Consider the following 18,295-nt stretch of genomic DNA (forward strand, 5'->3'; position numbering starts at 1 on the left):
GACTGGACATTCTTAAGATAAAAAGACGCGAACACTGACTTGCTTTTCTAATAGGTTGCGTCCATTATACTTTGCAGAGATCTATTTTGTTTAAAGGCCACGGAAGTTGCGACAGCTCTACTTCGTGTGTCCTTACCTTCAGCAAAGCTTGGTCTTCCTCATTCAGATGGGAATGAGCTTCTCGTATTAACAGTCTGATAAAATAGGATAAAGCATTCTTTGACATAGGCAAAGATGGTTTCTTAACTGAACACCATAAAGCTTCAGACAGGCCTCGTAAAGGTTTAGTTCGTTTTAAATAGAACTTAAGAGCTCTTACAGGACATAAGACTCTTTCTAGTTCATTTCCAACCATACGATAAGTTTGGAATATCGAACGATATTGGCCAAGGCCGAGAAGGCAGCTCGTTTTTGGCTAGAAAACCAAGTTGTAGAACATGTAGCCGTTTCGGATGAGAATCCGATGTTCTTGCTGAAGGCATGAATCTCACTGACTCTTTTAGCTGTGGCTAAGCATGCCAGGAAAAGTCTTTAAGGTGAGATCTTTCAGGGAGGCTGATTGTAGCGTTTCAAACCTGTCTGACATAAGGAATCTTAGTACCACGTCTAAATTCCAACCAGGTGTAACCAAACGACGCTCCTTCGTGGTCTCAAAAGACTTAAGGAGGTCCTGTAGATCTTTATGTTGGAAAGATCTAAGCCTCTGTGACGGAAGACTGATGCCAACATGCTTCTGTAACCCTTGATAGTGGGAGCTGAAAGAGATCGTTCTTTCCTCAGATATAAGAGGAAGTCAGCTATTTGAGTTACAGGGGTACTGGTCGAGGATACGGATACTGACTTGCACCAGTTTCGGAAGATTTCCCACTTCGATTGGTAGACTCTAAGGGTGGATGTTCTCCTTGCTCTAGCAATCGCTCTGGCTGCCTCCTTCGAAAAGTCTCTAGCTCTCGAGAGTCTTTCGATAGTCTGAAGGCAGTCAGACGAAGAGCGTGGAGGCCTTGGTGTACCTTCTTTACGCGTGGCTGACGTAGAAGGTCCACCCTTAGGGGAAGTGTTCTGGGAACGTCTACTAGCCATCGAAGTACCTCAGTGAACCATTCTCTCGCGGGCCAGAGGGAAGCAACTAGCGTCAACCTTGTCCCTTCGTGAGAGGCGAACTTCTGCAGTACCTTGTTGACAATCTTGAACGGAGGGAATGCATATAGATCTAGATGTGACCAATCTAGTAGAAAGGCATCTATATGAACTGCTGCTGGGTCCGGGATTGGTGAGCAAAATATTGGGAGCCTCTTGGTCATCGAGGTTGCGAAGAGATCTATGGTTGGCTGGCCCCAGGTGGCCCAAAGTCTCTTGCATACATCCTTGTGGAGGGTCCATTCTGTTGGAATTATTTGTTCCTTCCGACTGAGACAACCTGCCATGACATTCAAGTTGCCTTGGATGAACCTCGTTACTAGTGATATGTCTAGACCTTTTGACCAGGTGAGCAGGTCCCTTGCGATCTCGTACAACGTCAGAGAGTAGGTCCCTCCTTGCTTGGAGATGTACGCCAAAGCCGTGGTGTTGTCCGAGTTCACCTCCACCACTTTGCCTTGAAGGAGAGACCTGAAGCTTTTCCAGGTCAGACGTACTGCCAGAAGCTCCTTGCAGTTGAAATGCATTGTCCTTTGACTCGAGTTCCATAATCCCGAGCATTCCCGACCGTCTAATGTCGCACCCCAGCCTACGTCCGATGCGTCCGAGAAGAGAACGTGGTTGGGAGTCTGAACAGTTAGGGGAAGACCCTCTCTAAGGTTGATATAGTCCTTTCACCAAGTCAGACAAGACTTTATCTTTCCGGAAACCGGGATCGAGACCGCTTCTAGCGTCTTGTCCTTTTTCCAGTGAAAAGCTAGATGGTATAGAAGAGGACGGAGGTGTAGTCTTCCTAGTGACACAAATTGATCCACGGATGACAGTGTCCCTACCAGACTCATCCACAGCCTGACTGAGCAGCGTTCCTTCTTCAGCATCTTCTGGATGGATAGCAGGGCTGGGGGCTGATCGTCTTGTTCAGCAACGTCCTCATCAGAGGGTTCCTCATCCGAAACTGATGAGGATACGGCAACGGAGTGGGCAACGTCTGACTCGCTGAATCCGGTCGCACTGGTGGATGCGTGACGGAGCCGGACGCAATATCATGGAACTGCTGCACAGTCTGTGAACTGTCAACAACCATGGGTGCGCGAGGAAGTACAGCGTCAACCCGAGACTGTCTAGACCGTCTGGGTTGTGCAGTCAACACCCTACCGGGTTGCTGAGGTTGACGCACTGCGTCACAACAAGTCACCTCTGCTGGTTGTTGAACGTCCTGAACGTCAACAACCACCTCCGAGCGTCGCTTAACGTCAACGTGCGACTGGCAACCCACACTGGGTCGCATCGGTGGAGGAACCACCTCAACTGGCAGACGCGAGTAGGTTACCTCAGCGTCAACAGGGCGCACAACCGACCGGTTGGAAGGTTGTTGGCCAGAAGGAGGAACCACCTCAACTGGCAGACGCGAGTAGGTTACCTCAACGTCAACAGGGCGCACAACCGACCGGTTGGAAGGTTGTTGGCCAGAAGGAGGAACCACCTCAACTGGCGGACGCGAGTAGGATACCTCAGCGTCAACAGGGCGCACAACCGACCGGTTGGAAGGTTGTTGGCCAGAAGGTTCTTCTCCGCATTTAAGTCCTCTATCAAGGACGCAAGCTTGGACTGCATGGCTTGCAGCAAAGCCCATTTAGGGTCTACGGGAGCAGGTGTGGCAACAGACGGGGTTAGCGACTGAGGCGGAACCGTTTACCATCCCTGAAAGCCTTGTTATGTGTGACATAATAGTACAGCAAAACTTCAAAGGCTTGACAAAAGCTGAGAAGTTGACCTGTAAACAACTTGGAGCGTCTCCTGGCTAGGCGCCAGGGCGAGTCTACCAGAATTGAGAAGTCTATCTGGGCAGAGGCATGAACTCCCAAGCCGAGAACTTCTCTCGTGTCATATCAGACTCTCGCTCTATAAGCCAGTTTAAAAGAAGGGAAATCAAAGGCTGTATCCCTAAAAACTCCTCCTGGTGCAAAAACCAGTCGCCTAGCCAACTTAACGCTCTCTAGGAGAGCGAGAGAGCACTAGCTTAAAAACAACGGCTTCGAAGTAGCTAGGCCTAGAGTAAGTTCTGACGTTTAGGCGAACGAGGAGCAGCAGTTACAAGATCCGGACGAAGATCCTTAAAAAAATCGTCATGATTTAATTAAAGTCCATAGGAGGCTAAGCAGCTTAAGGCTCCTCTCCATCTGACAGAGTCCTCAAGGGAATATCAGTAGGAGGGAGAACAGCAACTTCCTCATCCACAGGAACCTTGTCCGATAAAAGCTAGGTTACCTCAGTGAGTCTCTCACTGGTGCATAAGTAGCAGACCAGAAGGCAACGTCATGTAACTGCTTGACAGTCTGTGAACTGTCAACAACTGAACTGTCAACCACAACAGGTGTGTGAGGACGTACAGTGTCCACTCGAGACTGCTTTGACTGTCTAGACTGAGCAGTCAAAACAACTCTAGAATGCGGAAGTTGACGCACCGCGTCAAAACAAAACAACTTAGACTGTTGTTGTACCTCGCGAACATCAACGGAAGATTCCGTGCGTCGCTGAACGTCAACATGCGGCTGGCAGGGTACACTGGAACGCATGGGTGGCGGGACTCTCTTGGAGTGCGGGAGAAGGTCGCCTCAGCGTCCACAGGACGCACAACCGTGGTTGGTTGTAGGCTAGAGGTTGGTGCAGTGTCAACCTTCTCCGCACGAAAGTCCTGCATCAATGACGTTAACTGAGACTGCATGGTCTGCAGCAAAGACCACTAGGGTCTACAGGAGCAGGTGCGGCAACAGACGGTGTGACTGCCTGATGCGGTACCGCTTTGCCTCTCTTAGGAGGTGAGCAGTCGTCGGAAGACTGCAGCGAGTCCGAACTGACCCAGTGGCTACAACTGGGCCGTTGGACTTGCGCGGAAAGGACCGACTTGCGGTTAATAAGCCGCGAGACCCTGGTCCATGGTTTCTTACGAGAAACCTCTTCCGCAGACGAGGAAAATGGGCTCTCTCGTCTTAGAGTGGGTGGGGCGATCTTGGGTAGATACGCCCGAAACCACAGAGGGAAAACGTCTGTTCGTTGATCAAGGCCTCTCGAACCCATAAGTCGTTCGACATTACTTCTCCCCTGGGCTTGGGAGCTTGCAAGAGGTCCCGGACTAGGTGAACGACAGGCACGAACAGACGAACCCTCGGACGCAACACTGTAACACTTTGCGCATATCACTTTATCACTTCGATTTTCTGTTTTGCACTTATTTCACTGAAATCGAAACTTTTACTGATATCTACCTGAAACACGCAATTCTACCCTTCATTAAAAGGTAGTAATTGCGAAATCAGTTGTATAATGCAAGCTCATTAATACCAGCAAAAAACAGAAAACATATTTTAAGATAAAAAAATCAGTGGCTGGGAAAGAGACTAAACACTAGTTCATATAACTACGTTTTCAATCTCTCACCGCACATAGCCTGGGGACGAGAATAAAAAACTAAAAACGTTTTATCCTTCCTCCCCGTACAGCGACTAGGGACGAGAGCAACTCGAGAAAAACGTTACCCGCTTGAACGGAACGTTTTCTCTCCTCTCTCTCCCTCCGTCTCTATCTCTCTCTCTCTTTCTCTCTTGATTTCGCACCAAAGAGAAGAGCCCAATTATATATCGTCAAAAAAACATGTTATTTGACTAAAGGAAAAAACTGAAAGGTTTTCCAAATAAAAAGTTCCTTTAATTTAGAATTTAAAACATTTAAGCTAAGAAAGAATGAACAAAACGTCAGAATCGATTTACTCTTACTGCAAAGTGAAACCGTGATACACTCTCTCTCTATCGTAACGATAGAGTGCATGTTGAACGTCCTGAACGTCAACAACTGCGTAGTCTAAAAAACTAAACGTTAGTTCATCTTTGAAAACAGTACGAAGACTATCAAAGAAATTCTTTCATAAAACATTAAATTTTAAAAAGTTCTAAATTCTTTAAAGGCTAAATACGATATAACGGGCTCAACGTTGATTAACTTCGGTTCCAAGTAAGGACCGCCTACTATCAGGAAAGGTCGCATATAAACAAAACATAAAAATTTATTTTTATATATTTATAATAAATGGAAAGTTAATCGAAGAGGCCTAATAAAGGCGGAGAGATATAAAATATATAGATCTATAACGTGTTAAGCAAAATTACTAAAAACCTAAACACACTTCCGTCTAAGGGAAGGGTCGGCCATTTAAAAGTAAAAGAGAGTCCATACTCTCCTTGTCACCATAATTAAATCTATCCAAAACGAGTTCAAGTTTTGAGATGAAGATAAAACACCTGCATAGCGAAAGCTCAAAACTAGAAATGTGTACTTCACCAAAATATGTGAAAACCAATCCAGTAAGCAATAGCGAATTTAGTAGGTCTTGCCTGTGGCACGACAGAGAGAAAATTGGTTCTGTGTTTACATTGAGTACTGAGTACCTGCTCGACAGATGGCGCTGTTGATGTACACCCCCTACCTGCATAGCAATCGCTGGCGTATTTTGAACGTAGAGTTTTTCTGTCGGGCAGCAGAGCTGCAGCTTATATAATCACCGGCTAAGTTTAATATTGAAAAAAGGTCAGATGATGGTTCAGCTGCTACCTCTGGGAAGTTTGCTGGAATGACACCCAGCATCTGCAGTGCTTCTCTGCATAGGAGTGCTTTTTAGATCTTTGAAGACACACATACAAACTGTTTGGCTAACCTAACATATCCTGTCTGATCATGGATGCATGCATGAACACTTATACCTCCCTTAATGCCAAAGGTCTTTCCTAATGGTGGCCATGACTTGCTCCATCGCATGCCTAGCACTTAGCACTCGATTAGTTGGTTTGTTTGGACCTGGTAGTGAGAGACGTCGCACAGTCTCCAACAGCAATTCTTGTGGCTTTACCCTATTCCTTCTGAGCTGTGAATGATACAATCTCCTCAAGGGTGCAATCAGTTTTGAGGTTCCCAAGGAGGTCTGAAAGGATTTCTGGGTGACAATTCCACGGACGAGATTGTCCTTGATGATCTCGCTACTGAAGTCAAAGGTGTGGGTGCACCCGGGCTGTGGACAACCTAGTCGTGAATTAACAAAGAGGCCTGACCCGTTAGATCACGAGGAAGGTTCTAATTCCTGTCCCTGGTGGTTGTACCATTTTGCTGAGCTTGATCTTGTCCACCAAGATGCTTTCCTCTTTCACTGCGAGACATCTAATGTCAGCTAGGAGATCGGCCTCTCACATCCCGGCAACATCCCCTCATACATCTCTCATCACATCAGTTGTGAGGTTGTCACTGCAACAATAGAACAGGGCTGTTGAGTCTTACACATCTAACATGGCCATCTCTGCCTTGTACATGGCAAACTGTCTGGTGAATGCTAACCACTGGTCTGAGTCACATCCAGAACTAATCTTGGGCGGAACCAGTTTAAACTTTGAAGGGGCAGGGGTTCCATGTGTGGCTTGTCATGCCTTTGTAAAGATATTGCGAGGGCTGCTGCAAATGAGTTGTCCAAGTCTTGATATTCCCAAGTGCAGCCCTCAACAGGGCACTCGAGTTTAGGCATTGTTAAGACTATGAGATGGCTGAATGAGACAAAGCATAAGGAGAAGACACTCTCTTCCTTGTATAACTCATTTAGTCAAAAGGATGACTCAGGAGTCACCTGGAACACAGAAGATACAAACCTAAGTATGGATAAACTGAGGTAAACGACATATCTATCTAAGAGTGACAGGAATGAGCCGACGGAGTACAGGAAAAGGGTGAGGTTTCATCGTCTTTAAGGATGAACTCTAAGAGGGAGAGTCAATCGTGGCCTTCTTCTTCCGCCACCTACCGTATCGCTGCCACTAGAGAAGAGGTCACTTCCTACACTCACTACAAGGAGACACCTGCGTACAGGAGTGATCCCTGCATGCAGGACAAAGGCCATAAGGGTTAGTCTCTACAGCTGACATAAAGATGCTGCACCAGAACCCTTCTATGCCAGGAAACACCCACATGGTGGAGCCTCACGTACAATCCCTCTGAAACAAAAAGGAACTGGAAAGTTTTTAAAGTTTAGGCCAATTTGTATTTATCGGTTAGAACGATTAAATGGATTGACAGGAGAGAGAGACTGCCCGTCCATTCTCCACCAAACCAAAATAAAAAGTGAGGTCATTTTACCAGGGTGAGTGTGAGCAGATGGCCGATCTAACCCCCTGTTAACTAGTGGTGGGTAGTTACACCTTCCTAAAAAGCCTTCTGGCTAGTTTCAGCTGTCGCTGAAATAATCTCTACTGTGAAGAGCGAAAGGGTTTTTATATACAGTAGTGCCAAAACAAACAAATTCCAGTAATTAGTCAAACTATGTGATGAAACAGAGAGAGAGAGAGAGAGAGAGAGAAAGATTTTAATATTTGGTATGTGAGCCCAGGGTGTCTATTCCTTCTAAGAATGTCAGCCAATCTATTAAAAATCTCTTCCTTACACATGAGTCCCTGAATGATAAGCACTGGCTTGTCTTATATCGAGAACAGAAAATTATTATGAAAATTAATACTCTTCCTTTGTGGTTATGCAGCAGGGTTTTACTCCTTCACTGTGACGTTTTAGCCATCTATAGTCGTTTCATCGATGTTAAGACAATTGGTTATGTCTTTTTTTTCAATCTATTATAGTTATACTGTCGCAGTTGGGTAGCTCTCAGCATGTTCGACTAAGGACAAGAAGTTTGTGAAAGTATTACCGTGATATTGCCAGATGATGACTGGTTAGACCACTTCCACAACTACATCTCCAATAATTTTATTACGTTAAATACATTACCATGGCAAATGAAAAGTCAAATTCATTAAGCATTTAGGTTAATAATTTTTACCATAATTAAAAACTACAGTATTGCGTTTATTTGATAAAAATGTTATTTTGATAATAAAATAAATTTTTGAATATACTTACCCGGTGATTATAATAGCTGCAACTCTGTTGCTCGACAGAAAACTCTAAGGTAAAACTCGCCAGCGATCGCTACACAGGTTGCGGGTGTGCCCAACAGCGCCATCTGTCGTCCAGATACCCAGTACTCAATGTAAACAAAGACTCAATTTTCTCCTCGTTCCACTGCGTCTCTATTGGGGAGGAAGGGAGGGTCCTTTAATTTATAATCACCGGGTAAGTATATTCAAAAATTTATTTTATTATCAAAATAACATTTTTCAATATTTAACTTAGCCGGTGATTATAATAGCTGATTCACACCCAGGGGGGTGGGTAGAGACCAGCAATATATGTTTACATTATTATGAGCTAAGAGTTTTTATTTCATTTTAGAAGTTATCAAAATAACAAAAACAAAATAAATAGGTACCTGGTAAGGAAGTCGACTTGAACAATTACTCTGCCTTTTTAAGTACGTCTTCCTTACGGAGCCTCGCGATCCTCTTAGGATGCTGAGCGACCCCTAGGATCTGAAGTATCAAGGGTTGCAACCCATACAACAGGACCTCATCAATACCCCTAATCTAGGCGCTCTCAAGAAATGACTTTGACCACCCGCCAAATCAACCAGGATGCGAAAGGCTTCTTAGCCTTCCGGACAACCCAAAAAACAACAATAAAAACATTTCAAGAGATAGATTAAAAGGTTATGGAATTAGGGAATTGTAGTGGTTGAGCCCTCACCCACTACTGCACTCGCTGCTACGAATGGTCCCAGTGTGTAGCAGTCCTCGTAAAGAGACTGGACATCCTTAAGATAAAAAGACGCGAACACTGACTTGCTTCTCCAATAGGTTGCGTCCATTATACTTCGCAGAGATCTATTTTGTTTAAAGGCCACGGAAGTTGCGACAGCTCTAACTTCATGTGTCCTTACCTTCAGCAAAGCTTGGTCTTCCTCACTCAGATGGGAATGAGCCTCTCGTATTAACAGTCTGATAAAATAGGATAAAGCATTCTTTGACATAGGCAAAAATGGTTTCTTAACTGAACACCATAAAGCTTCAGACAGGCCTCGTAAAGGTTTAGTTCGTTTTAAATAGAACTTAAGAGCTCTCACAGGGCATAAGACTCTTTCTAGTTCATTGCCAACCATATTCGATAAGCTTGGAATATCGAACGATTTCGGCCAAGGTCGAGAAGGCAGCTCGTTTTTGGCTAGAAAACCAAGTTGTAGTGAACATGTAGCCTTTTCTGATGAAAATCCGATGTTCTTCTGAAGGCATGAATCTCACTGACTCTTTTAGCTGTGGCTAAGCATACCAGGAAAAGAGTCTTTAAGGCGAGATCTTTCAGGGAGGCTGATTGTAGCGGCTCGAACCTGTCTGACATGAGGAATCTTAGTACCACGTCTAAATTCCAACCAGGTGTAACCAAACGACGCTCCTTCATGGTCTCAAAAGACTTAAGGAGGTCCTGTAGATCTTTATTGTTGGAAAGATCTAAGCCTCTGTGACGGAAGACTGATGCCAACATGCTTCTGTAACCCTTGATAGTGGGGGCTGAAAGTGATCGTTCTTTCCTCAGGTATAAGAGGAAGTCAGCTATTTGAGTTACAGAGGTACTGGTCGAGGATACAGATACTGACTTGCACCAGTTTCGGAAGACTTCCCACTTCGATTGGTAGACTCTAAGGGTGGATGTTCTCCTTGCTCTAGCAATCGCCCTGGCTGCCTCCTTCGAAAAGCCTCTAGCTCTCGAGAGTCTTTCGATAGTCTGAAGGCAGTCAGACGAAGAGCGTGGAGGCTTTGGTGTACCTTCTTTACGTGTGGCTGACATAGAAGGTCCACCCTTAGAGGAAGAGTTCTGGGAACGTCTACTAGCCATCGAAGTACCTCGGTGAACCATTCTCTCGCGGGCCAGAGGGGAGCAACTAGCGTCAACCTTGTCCCTTCGTGAGAGGCGAACTTCTGCAGTACCTTGTTGACAATCTTGAACAGTGGGAATGCATATAGATCTAGATGTGACCAATCTAGGAGAAAGGCATCTATATGAACTGCTGCTGGGTCCGGGATTGGTGAGCAATATATTGGGAGCCTCTTGGTCATCGAGGTTGCAAAGAGATCTATGGTTGGCTGGCCCCAAGTGGCCCAAAGTCTCTTGCATACATCCTTGTGGAGGGTCCATTCTGTTGGAATTACTTGTCCCTTCCGACTGAGACAATCTGCCATGACATTCAAGTTGCCTTGGATGAACCTCGCTACTAGCGATATGTTTAGACCTTTTGACCAGGTGAGCAGGTCCCTTGCGATCTCGTACAACGTCAGTGAGTGGGTCCCTCCTTGCTTGGAGATGTACGCCAAAGCCGTGGTGTTGTCCGAGTTCACCTCCACCACTTTGCCTTGAAGGAGAGACCTGAAGCTTTTCAAGGCCAGATGTACTGCCAGTAGCTCCTTGCAGTTGATATGCATTGTCCTTTGACTCGAGTTCCATATTCCCGAGCATTCCCGACCGTCTAATGTCGCGCCCCAGCCTACGTCCGATGCGTCCGAGAAGAGAACGTGGTTGGGAGTCTGAACAGCCAGGGGCAGACCCTCTCTGAGGCTGATACTGTCCTTCCACCACGTCAGGCAAGACTTCATCTTCTCGGAAATGGGGATCGAGACCGCTTCTAGCGTCTTGTCCTTTTTCCAGTGAAATGCTAGGTGAAATTGAAGAGGACGGAGGTGTAGTCTTCCTAATGACACAAACTGTTCCAGGGATGATAGCATCCCTGTCAGACTCATCCACTTCCTGACTGAACATCGTTCCTTCTTCAGCATGTTCTGGATGCATAACTGGGCTTGGCTTGTTCTGGGGGCCGACGGAAAAGCCCGAAAAGCTAGACTGTGAATCTCCATCCCTAAATACACAATAGTTTGGGATGGGACCACTTGTGACTTTTCCATATTGACAAGGAGACCCAATTCCTTGGTCAGATCTAGAGTCCACTTTAGATCCTTCAGACAGCGACGACTGGAAGAAGCTCTGAGAAGCCAGTCGTCCAAATAGAGGGAGGCTCGCATGTCCGCTAAATGAAGGAATTTGGCTACATTCCTCATCAGCCTCGTAAACACAAGAGGAGCTGTGCTTAGGCTAAAGCACAGGGCTTGAAACTGGTAGACAACCTTTTCGAAAACGAATCTCAGAAAAGGTTGGGAGTCCGGGTGGATGGGGACGTGGAAGTAGGCGTCCCTTAGGTCTAAAGAGACTATCCAGTCTTCCCTTCTGACCGCTGCTAGAACCGACTTTGTGGTCTCCATGGAGAACGTCTGCTTTGTGACAAAGACATTCAGCGCACTGACGTCTAGCACCGGCCTCCACCCTCCTGTCTTCTTTGACACCAAGAAGAGGCGGTTGTAGAATCCCGGGGTTTGATGGTCCAAGACTTTGACTACCGCTCCCTTCTCTAGTAAGAGAGACACTTCCTGTTTCAATGCTCGTCTCTTGTCTTCCTCTCTGTACCTGGGAGAGAGATCGATGGGAGACGTTGCTAGAGGGGGTTTTCGTACAAACGGGATCTTGTACCCCTCTCTGAGCAACTTCACAGATTGTGCATCTGCGCCTCTCTTTTCCCAGGTCTGCCAGAAGTTCTTGAGTCTGGCTCCCACTGCTGTCTGAAGAAGCTGGCAGTCAGACTCTGCCCTTAAAGGACTTGGTTCCTTTCTTCTTTCCTCGTTTCCCTTCGGCACGAGCACCTCCTCTGCTGGAGGCTCTGCCACGAAAGGGCGGAATAAAACGGGACGCTGGAGTGTCCATCCTTGGTCTAGCTGACAAGGTAGGCAAAGGGGTGGCTTTGCGAGCTGAGGACGCAACAAGATCGTGAGTATCCTTCTGTATCAAAGAAGCGGCAATTTCCTTAATCAGGTCTTCTGGAAAAAGGCACTTGGAAAGCGGAGCAAACAGAAGTTCGGATCTCTGACATGGTGTAACTCCAGCTGAAAGGAATGAGCATAGGTTTTCACGCTTCTTAAGGACTCCGGACACAAATGATGCAGCAAGCTCATTAGACCCATCACGTACGGCCTTGTCCATGCAGGACATGATGAGCAAGGAAGTCTCCTTCTCTGTCGGAGAGATCTTTCTGCTTAGAGCTCCTAGACACCAGTCTAAGAAGTTAAAAACTTCGAAGGCTCTAAAGATACCTTTCAGCAGGTGGTCCAGGTCCAAAGATGACCAACATATCTTTGAGCGTCTCATGGCAAGGCGGCGGGGAGAGTCTACTAGGCTTGAGAAGTCGCCCTGGGCAGAGGCAGGAACTCCCAAGCCGAGAACTTCTCCCGTGGCATACCAGACGCTCGATCTAGAAGAGAGTCTAGCAGGGGGAAACGTAAAAGCTGTCTTCCCTAAACTCTTCTTGGACTGCAGCCATTCTCCTATCACACGCAAAGCTCAAATGGACGAGCGTGCGAGGACGAGTCTAGTAAAGGCAGGAGTGGATGACGGCATGCCTAACACAAACTCTGACGGAGGAGAACGCGGAGCCACAGAAACAAACTGGTCCGGAAACATCTCTTTGAACAGGGCCAAAACTTTCCTAAAGTCCAAAGAGGGTTGCGTAGACTTAGGCTCGTCCAGTTCTGAATGCGGTTCATCTACGTGTGCAGCAACATCATCATCAGAAAGTCCCTCATCCGATAACTGATGAGGGAACGGCAGCGGAGTGGGTAACGGCTGGTAAGCTGAGTCCGGTCGCACGGGTGCATGCGTGACTGAGCCGGACGCAACGTCATGGAACTGCTGCCCAGTCTGTGAGCTGGCAACAACCATAGCAGCGCGGGGACGCACAGCGTCTACTCCAGACTGTCTGGACTGATGTGGGTGAGCAGTGGCAACCACACTGGGTTGCGGAGGTTGACGCACCGCGTCAAAACAAAACAACTCTGACGGTTGTTGAACCTCACGAACGTCAACGGGGACCTCCGTGCGTCGCTGAACGTCAACATGCGGCTGGCAGATCACACTGGAACGCATGGGTGGCGGAACTCTCTCAACTGGTGTGCGCGAGAAGGTTACCTCAGCGTCCACCGGACGCATAACCGATCGTGTGGGCGGTTGTAGGCAAGGAGCTGCACTAGCTGGTGTGGCAGCAACCTTCTCCGCACGAAAGTCCTGCATAAGAGACGTTAGCTGAGACTGCATGTCTTGCAGTAGAGACCACTTAGGGTCTACAGGAGCAGGTGCGGCGACAGACGGTGTAACTGTCTGAAGCGGTACCGCTTTGCCTCTCTTAGGAGGAGAGCAGTCATCGGATGACTGCAGCGAGTCCGAACTGACCCAGTGGCTACAACCGGGCCGTTGGACTTGCGCTGAAGGGACCGACTTGCGTTTTAACGGTCGTGAGACCTTGGTCCAGGGTTTCTTGCGAGAAACACCTTCCGAAGACGAGGTATATATGGGCTCTCTCGTCTTAGTTAGGCAGGGGCGATCTTGGGTAGATACGCCCGATACCACGGAGGGAACGTCTGTTCGCTGATTAAAGCCTCTCGAACCCATGCGTCGTACGACATTGCTTCTCCCCTGGACTTGGGAGCTTGCAAGAGGTCCCGGACTAGGAGGACGACAGGCACGAACAGACGAACCATCAAGCGCAACACTATCCACAACACTATCACTCACTTTAACACTTCCCACTGCACTTTTGCACTTCAGCTCCTTCACATCCGCCATAAGTTGATTACGGTCACTAGCAAGGGACTCAACTCTCTCACCCAGAGCTTGGATGGCACGCATCATATCAGCCATCGAAGGTTCCTGAGTGCCAGGAGGGGGATTAGGAGCAACCACTACAGGGGAAGGAATAGGTTGTGGGGCATGAGGAGAGGAAATATCGATAGAACGAGAGGAACTTCTCCTAACTCTATCTCTCTCTAGCCTACGTGTATACTTTTGGAATTCGATAAAATCGAATTCCGAAAGCCCAACGCACTCCTCACACCGATCTTCCAATTGACAGGTTTTATCCCGACAATTGGAACAAACAGTGTGAGGGTCGATAGAAGCATTCGGAAGACGCCTTGAACAGTCCCTAGCATTGCACTTCCTAAATTTTGGGACTTGTGAAGGGTCAGCCATTTTGAATTGGTCAAAGGGGAATTCAAAAAACTATCAAAAAGTCATCAACAAAGAATCCGTTATCAAAAAGAGTTCAAGGATTTGTGAAGAGAAACCTTGCACAGCGAAAGCTCAAAACTATAATAATGTACTTCACCAATTAGTTGTGAAAAAAACTCCAGTTTAGCAACAGCGAGTAAGTACGTCTTGTCGTTAGCACGACAGAGAGAAAATTGAGTCTTTGTTTACATTGAGTACTGGGTATCTGGACGACAGATGGCGCTGTTGGGCACATCCGCAACCTGTGTAGCGATCGCTGGCGAGTTTTACCTTAGAGTTTTCTGTCGAGCAACAGAGTTGCAGCTATTATAATCACCGGCTAAGTTAAATATTGAAAAATTATTGCATTTGTACTTTAAAACCATGTTTAGTGAACTGTATCTTTTCTTGAGCAAAGTTGCAAAATGTTTCCCCATTGGAAATTAGTCACATCAGGAATGTCAAGACTGTAAAAGTCATTTTGAACAAGAATCACTGAAATCGGGTATCACAACTTTTGCTGAATTCCGTAAAATATGCCTAAAGAAGAAAATAAAGTGTTACTAATGTATCTAAAGGTTTTTTTCAACAATTCTGATGAAAATACTTGGTGGAAAACCATATGTTTTATGTTATTGACATTTTAAAATCTAAAAAGAATGACAGGAAAACTTTTTTGCGCCCTTGTAATTGGTTGGGATCGGGTCTAAAATTTTAAAAGTTATGACTGTAAAACTAAATTCTATGGGAAAACAAATACTGTACAAGATCATCACCTAATCTAAGGGACTCCAACTAACCTAACCTAGGAGCTGCATCCCTACCTACTTACCTACTGGGAGGGAGGTGTAGCAACCCCTCTTACCCTACCCTAAGACTAAGACTCAACCCTGTACTGACTTCCAAACTGTCTTCACTCCTGACAAAGTAACACTAAATAACAATATTTTGTAAATCGCAACACTAACTTCATATCGTATTTTGGACAAAGATAAACTAAAATTTTCCCCATAAATAAATATTAGAAACAAACACAAAAGCACAACCTAACCTAAGGTTTCCTACCTAACCTAACCTACCATTCCCATATCTACCAGGAGGGGCTGTATCCCTAGCCTACCCTAAGACAAGTCAAAGACCTGTGTTTAGTTCCTGACCAGCTTCCCCTCTGAAACTGCATTCTTCAGGAGCATTCCCGTCTAACTATTCCTTAAAACTAAAAGTTTTTCCGCCAATTAGTGTCACTAAACCGAGCAAAACACCTATAAGCACACCATTAACACTTCTTATTTCCTCTAATAGAGAAAAGCCCACTTGTTTAGAGTGATATTACTAAGCCCACCTTGCATAATTGAGTTTCAAAGTAGAACAGTTTCCAACGTGTAGGAGGAGGAGCTAGGATTAGTAGGAGCTGGAATAGTATTAGTAGTATGAGGATAATACAAGTAGGACGGGGATAGTACTTGGGGGGGACAGAGCTAGTAGAGTAGATATGGAGGTAGGAGATTACATTACGTACGAAAAGGTCATATGACAGGAAGATTGGAGATAATACAGATAATGGGAAATCAAGTTCTAGACCAGGCCACCACCTGTAGGTAATTTTACGAACTGTTATCAAACCTTAATCAAATAGAAAACATTATGAGTAACGAGGAAATTTTTAACAATAGTAATATATATCTGGGTTGTTTGTGATCACTGGCTCAAGGTTATAGGTTTTATAATATCACATTTTATTTTCTTAAATTTTGTATTTCTATAACAATCAAGCCAGGAACTTTAACAGGAGTCTGACTTCTGTAACAATGAAACGGCCGTTATGCCTTTGAACAAGGTAAACACTGTCCGGTGGTGAGTACGGTCCTGGATGAAAATACATGGCTGAAATCCGTATGTAAACTACTCGACCATAAGCTAACTAATAACAGAAGTTGGAGCCTTTGTATAACGATGGACACGAGCTCCCATGTGCATAGCGTATCATTTATCCTAAACTTCCCCACCTAACCTAACCTACAAGTCCTGTTCTTACCTTATGACACAATGGGAAACAAATACAAAACCGGGTGTTTTTCTAATGGAAATACCGGGTGTTTTTCTAATGGAAATACCTGTATATTTGTCAAAAAAAAAAACTTTTCCCGTTCGTAACTATAATAAAACCCATATTCTTAGCGATAGGCTTGAAAATAAGGGAGTTTGAAAGGGCATGACTGTCATCATACATACAAACCCCAAAATTTCATGACTTCACTTACATAATGCGTATGCACTTCGAGCAAATATTTTCATCGGAATCTTTTAGAACTACCTACAAGTACACCACAAATTCTTATTTTTACATTAGGGATACTGTACCATATTATAATTTTACTAACCATTGAACAAAAAATCCGCTAACACTTAGTGTTTACTTACTGAAAGTACCAAAATGCCTATATCTCAGTGCCCATAGGCTAGCCTTTAGTCATCTAAATACATTAAGATAACCTATGATAGGCTGGGAGGAACGTAGAGAGTAGAGGTCGCCTTTTTGTTTTTGTTTCTTTGTTGATGTTGGCTACCCCCCAAAATTGGGGGAAGTGCCTTGGTATATGTATGTATGTAGGATAGGCGAGAAACTAGATTAAGACAATAAAGGAGTGGGGTTAATCAAAGTACAGCTTTTTCCGTAACAATTCTTGATATTAGCCCTACCATTAAGCCTATTGTAGCCATAGGGTTGGATAATCACACAAGGTAAATAAAAGACCTTGGCCCAAACTTATCAAAGTGTATTAAGTACGGCCACAGAACAATCTATGCTACGTCCTAATTCTTAATCATACCCTAAAAACAAAAATATTGAAATATTATTTCTACTTACGTTTAAATGAAACGCAATACTTGAATTACACCTCAAAAATGATGTCGATGGTTGACAACAAGGAATTACCTTGTGTTATCTTTCTATCGTAGAATGCAGAGCCGTAGAAACGGTACAAATCGTGTTTTCGTCTCGAGTTAACAGTGTTGAGTCATGGAGTGTTGACAATCATAACTCAATAGTAGGATATCTATGGGTTGACACGGTCTTATGCAATTCTTTCAATTTCAGTATGACAAGGACAAATTACTTCGTCTTATAAAACTTTATATTTAATTTATTGTACTGTTTTGAAATTCCCGATTCCTTAAACGTATCAGGAGTATATTGTCTTGCGTTTAAAGCTTACGTAGCTATTTCTAAAAGGCTACAGAAGAGTACAGAAGAAATATTTGCCTTCTAGAAAATTTTAGTATCATAAATTCAATGATGTTTTATTACTACATGAACAGAAATGAAATCAAATTGATGGGACTTTTCAGATAAAAATACAGAAAGCAAAATCAAACCAAAAAACAATGTCGAATAGTGATGCTTTATTAAATAATTCCACTTATGTTGCTAAATTATTATGTAACTGAGGATGAACTTAATGAAATAAGAAAATTTTGAACTTGATGAATTAATTTACACACACACATACCATATATATATATATATATATATATATATATATATATATATATATATATATATATATATATATATATATATATATATATATATATCTGTCGACACTGAGATTACCAAACAATTCTTCTTCTCTCAGGGGTTAACTACTGTAATATAATTTTTAGCGCCTACTTTCATCTTGGTATATAAAGGACATTAATTATTATTATTATTATTACTATTATTATTATTATTTTTATTATTATTATTATTATTATTATTATTATTCATGAAGAGTCGTGTTAGGGTGGGTAACATTAATAATGATAACAACATTAAATTAGATAATCTATATATATATATATATATATATATATATATATATATATATATATATATATATATACTATATATATATATGAAGAGAGAGAGAGAGAGAGAGAGAGAGAGAGAGAGAGAGAGAGAGAGAGAGAGAGAGAGAGAGAGAGAGAGAGAGAGAGAGAGAGGGAGGGATTTTCTCGTTAGGATTCGTGACTGTAAACTTTGAAATAATAATCATTCTTATGGAGGAATATAAGTGAAAATAGACTTACATCATGACTGAAAATTGCCTTGCGTGTGGCT

General features: G+C 44.2%; 1 protein-coding gene across 2 annotated transcripts in view; it reads right to left on the reverse strand.

Annotated features, from left to right (window-relative positions):
- LOC137642528 (cotranscriptional regulator ARB2A) overlaps window positions 1-17,424 on the reverse strand; it is a 191,947-nt gene extending 174,523 nt beyond the window's left edge. Inside the window, exon 1 of one of the 2 annotated variants that reach the window (XR_011044801.1) lies at window positions 17,060-17,424. The gene's annotated coding sequence lies outside the window, so the exon portion shown is untranslated. The remainder of the gene's footprint in view (window positions 1-17,059) is intronic. The other variant, XM_068375157.1, reaches the window with a different exon arrangement.
- Between the last annotated feature and the right edge of the window lie 871 nt (window positions 17,425-18,295).

Source organism: Palaemon carinicauda, chromosome 6 (assembly GCF_036898095.1).
Source record: "Palaemon carinicauda isolate YSFRI2023 chromosome 6, ASM3689809v2, whole genome shotgun sequence".
Lineage (NCBI taxonomy): Eukaryota > Metazoa > Arthropoda > Malacostraca > Decapoda > Palaemonidae > Palaemon > Palaemon carinicauda.